Source organism: Anoplopoma fimbria, unplaced genomic scaffold, assembly GCF_027596085.1.
Source record: "Anoplopoma fimbria isolate UVic2021 breed Golden Eagle Sablefish unplaced genomic scaffold, Afim_UVic_2022 Un_contig_11120_pilon_pilon, whole genome shotgun sequence".
NCBI classification, from domain to species: domain Eukaryota; kingdom Metazoa; phylum Chordata; class Actinopteri; order Perciformes; family Anoplopomatidae; genus Anoplopoma; species Anoplopoma fimbria.
Genome location: NW_026550647.1, coordinates 1 through 3,422, shown reverse-complemented (window position 1 = coordinate 3,422; position 3,422 = coordinate 1). Strand labels below are relative to the sequence as shown.

General features: G+C 43.1%; 7 non-coding genes across 7 annotated transcripts; all 7 read right to left on the bottom strand.

The window, feature by feature from the left end:
- Nucleotides 1-281: 281 nt before the first annotated feature.
- LOC129115134 (5S ribosomal RNA) lies at nt 282-400 on the bottom strand. The gene has a single exon (XR_008532868.1). It is a non-coding gene; the product is annotated as a 5S ribosomal RNA (ribosomal RNA).
- Nucleotides 401-780: 380 nt separating this feature from the next.
- On the bottom strand, nt 781-899 carry LOC129115133 (5S ribosomal RNA). The gene has a single exon (XR_008532867.1). It is a non-coding gene; the product is annotated as a 5S ribosomal RNA (ribosomal RNA).
- A 380-nt stretch (nt 900-1,279) lies between these two features.
- LOC129115136 (5S ribosomal RNA) lies at nt 1,280-1,398 on the bottom strand. The gene has a single exon (XR_008532870.1). It is a non-coding gene; the product is annotated as a 5S ribosomal RNA (ribosomal RNA).
- A 380-nt stretch (nt 1,399-1,778) lies between these two features.
- LOC129115138 (5S ribosomal RNA) lies at nt 1,779-1,897 on the bottom strand. The gene has a single exon (XR_008532872.1). It is a non-coding gene; the product is annotated as a 5S ribosomal RNA (ribosomal RNA).
- A 380-nt stretch (nt 1,898-2,277) lies between these two features.
- On the bottom strand, nt 2,278-2,396 carry LOC129115137 (5S ribosomal RNA). The gene has a single exon (XR_008532871.1). It is a non-coding gene; the product is annotated as a 5S ribosomal RNA (ribosomal RNA).
- A 380-nt stretch (nt 2,397-2,776) lies between these two features.
- On the bottom strand, nt 2,777-2,895 carry LOC129115135 (5S ribosomal RNA). The gene has a single exon (XR_008532869.1). It is a non-coding gene; the product is annotated as a 5S ribosomal RNA (ribosomal RNA).
- A 380-nt stretch (nt 2,896-3,275) lies between these two features.
- On the bottom strand, nt 3,276-3,394 carry LOC129115132 (5S ribosomal RNA). The gene has a single exon (XR_008532866.1). It is a non-coding gene; the product is annotated as a 5S ribosomal RNA (ribosomal RNA).
- Between the last annotated feature and the right edge of the window lie 28 nt (nt 3,395-3,422).

Genomic DNA, 3,422 nt, shown 5'->3' with positions numbered 1-3,422 from the left:
CACAGCTTTTAAATGTCAAATCAGAATGTACAAAGTGGCTATAAGGATCACAAATGTAGTGCAGTAAAAATATTAATATTTACTGTTGAAATGTAGAATACGTTAGCATAAAATTGAAAAGAAAATGATCGATGAGCTTAGGAATGATGAAAGCCATCATTTAACTGGATTTGTGTCATTTCTATACCGGCAAGTCATGATCTAGCTATATCCTTCCCACCCTGTCGGTGTCCACTGAAAAAGCAGCAGCGCCCTCTGCTTTTGTAAAGAGGAGTGAAAAAAGCTTACAGCACCTGGTATTCCCAGGCGGTCTCCCATCCAAGTACTGACCAGGCCCGACCCTGCTTAGCTTCCGAGATCAGGCGAGATCGGGCGTGTTCAGGGTGGTATGGCCGTAAGCAAATATTGTGCCTACCAAAGGTCCTTTTAAAGATACTATATCACCACGCTTTGCTCTTTCGTCTATACAGGGAGCGCCTGCAGATTTCCAGACACACTCACAGCTTTTAAATGTCAAATCAGAATGTACAAAGTGGCTATAAGGATCACAAATGTAGTGCAGTAAAAATATTAATATTTACTGTTGAAATGTAGAATACGTTAGCATAAAATTGAAAAGAAAATGATCGATGAGCTTAGGAATGATGAAAGCCATCATTTAACTGGATTTGTGTCATTTCTATACCGGCAAGTCATGATCTAGCTATATCCTTCCCACCCTGTCGGTGTCCACTGAAAAAGCAGCAGCGCCCTCTGCTTTTTGTAAAGAGGAGTGAAAAAAGCTTACAGCACCTGGTATTCCCAGGCGGTCTCCCATCCAAGTACTGACCAGGCCCGACCCTGCTTAGCTTCCGAGATCAGGCGAGATCGGGCGTGTTCAGGGTGGTATGGCCGTAAGCAAATATTGTGCCTACCAAAGGGCCTTTTAAAGATACTATATCACCACGCTTTGCTCTTTCGTCTATACAGGGAGCGCCTGCAGATTTCCAGACACACTCACAGCTTTTAAATGTCAAATCAGAATGTACAAAGTGGCTATAAGGATCACAAATGTAGTGCAGTAAAAATATTAATATTTACTGTTGAAATGTAGAATACGTTAGCATAAAATTGAAAAGAAAATGATCGATGAGCTTAGGAATGATGAAAGCCATCATTTAACTGGATTTGTGTCATTTCTATACCGGCAAGTCATGATCTAGCTATATCCTTCCCACCCTGTCGGTGTCCACTGAAAAAGCAGCAGCGCCCTCTGCTTTTTGTAAAGAGGAGTGAAAAAAGCTTACAGCACCTGGTATTCCCAGGCGGTCTCCCATCCAAGTACTGACCAGGCCCGACCCTGCTTAGCTTCCGAGATCAGACGAGATCGGGCGTGTTCAGGGTGGTATGGCCGTAAGCAAATATTGTGCCTACCAAAGGTCCTTTTAAAGATACTATATCACCACGCTTTGCTCTTTCGTCTATACAGGGAGCGCCTGCAGATTTCCAGACACACTCACAGCTTTTAAATGTCAAATCAGAATGTACAAAGTGGCTATAAGGATCACAAATGTAGTGCAGTAAAAATATTAATATTTACTGTTGAAATGTAGAATACGTTAGCATAAAATTGAAAAGAAAATGATCGATGAGCTTAGGAATGATGAAAGCCATCATTTAACTGGATTTGTGTCATTTCTATACCGGCAAGTCATGATCTAGCTATATCCTTCCCACCCTGTCGGTGTCCACTGAAAAAGCAGCAGCGCCCTCTGCTTTTTGTAAAGAGGAGTGAAAAAAGCTTACAGCACCTGGTATTCCCAGGCGGTCTCCCATCCAAGTACTGACCAGGCCCGACCCTGCTTAGCTTCCGAGATCAGGCGAGATCGGGCGTGTTCAGGGTGGTATGGCCGTAAGCAAATATTGTGCCTACCAAAGGGCCTTTTAAAGATACTATATCACCACGCTTTGCTCTTTCGTCTATACAGGGAGCGCCTGCAGATTTCCAGACACACTCACAGCTTTTAAATGTCAAATCAGAATGTACAAAGTGGCTATAAGGATCACAAATGTAGTGCAGTAAAAATATTAATATTTACTGTTGAAATGTAGAATACGTTAGCATAAAATTGAAAAGAAAATGATCGATGAGCTTAGGAATGATGAAAGCCATCATTTAACTGGATTTGTGTCATTTCTATACCGGCAAGTCATGATCTAGCTATATCCTTCCCACCCTGTCGGTGTCCACTGAAAAAGCAGCAGCGCCCTCTGCTTTTTGTAAAGAGGAGTGAAAAAAGCTTACAGCACCTGGTATTCCCAGGCGGTCTCCCATCCAAGTACTGACCAGGCCCGACCCTGCTTAGCTTCCGAGATCAGGCGAGATCGGGCGTGTTCAGGGTGGTATGGCCGTAAGCAAATATTGTGCCTACCAAAGGTCCTTTTAAAGATACTATATCACCACGCTTTGCTCTTTCGTCTATACAGGGAGCGCCTGCAGATTTCCAGACACACTCACAGCTTTTAAATGTCAAATCAGAATGTACAAAGTGGCTATAAGGATCACAAATGTAGTGCAGTAAAAATATTAATATTTACTGTTGAAATGTAGAATACGTTAGCATAAAATTGAAAAGAAAATGATCGATGAGCTTAGGAATGATGAAAGCCATCATTTAACTGGATTTGTGTCATTTCTATACCGGCAAGTCATGTTCTAGCTATTTCCTTCCCACCCTGTCGGTGTCCACTGAAAAAGCAGCAGCGCCCTCTGCTTTTTGTAAAGAGGAGTGAAAAAAGCTTACAGCACCTGGTATTCCCAGGCGGTCTCCCATCCAAGTACTGACCAGGCCCGACCCTGCTTAGCTTCCGAGATCAGACGAGATCGGGCGTGTTCAGGGTGGTATGGCCGTAAGCAAATATTGTGCCTACCAAAGGGCCTTTTAAAGATACTATATCACCACGCTTTGCTCTTTCGTCTATACAGGGAGCGCCTGCAGATTTCCAGACACACTCACAGCTTTTAAATGTCAAATCAGAATGTACAAAGTGGCTATAAGGATCACAAATGTAGTGCAGTAAAAATATTAATATTTACTGTTGAAATGTAGAATACGTTAGCATAAAATTGAAAAGAAAATGATCGATGAGCTTAGGAATGATGAAAGCCATCATTTAACTGGATTTGTGTCATTTCTATACCGGCAAGTCATGATCTAGCTATATCCTTCCCACCCTGTCGGTGTCCACTGAAAAAGCAGCAGCGCCCTCTGCTTTTTGTAAAGAGGAGTGAAAAAAGCTTACAGCACCTGGTATTCCCAGGCGGTCTCCCATCCAAGTACTGACCAGGCCCGACCCTGCTTAGCTTCCGAGATCAGACGAGATCGGGCGTGTTCAGGGTGGTATGGCCGTAAGCAAATATTGTGCCTACCAAAGGGCCTTTT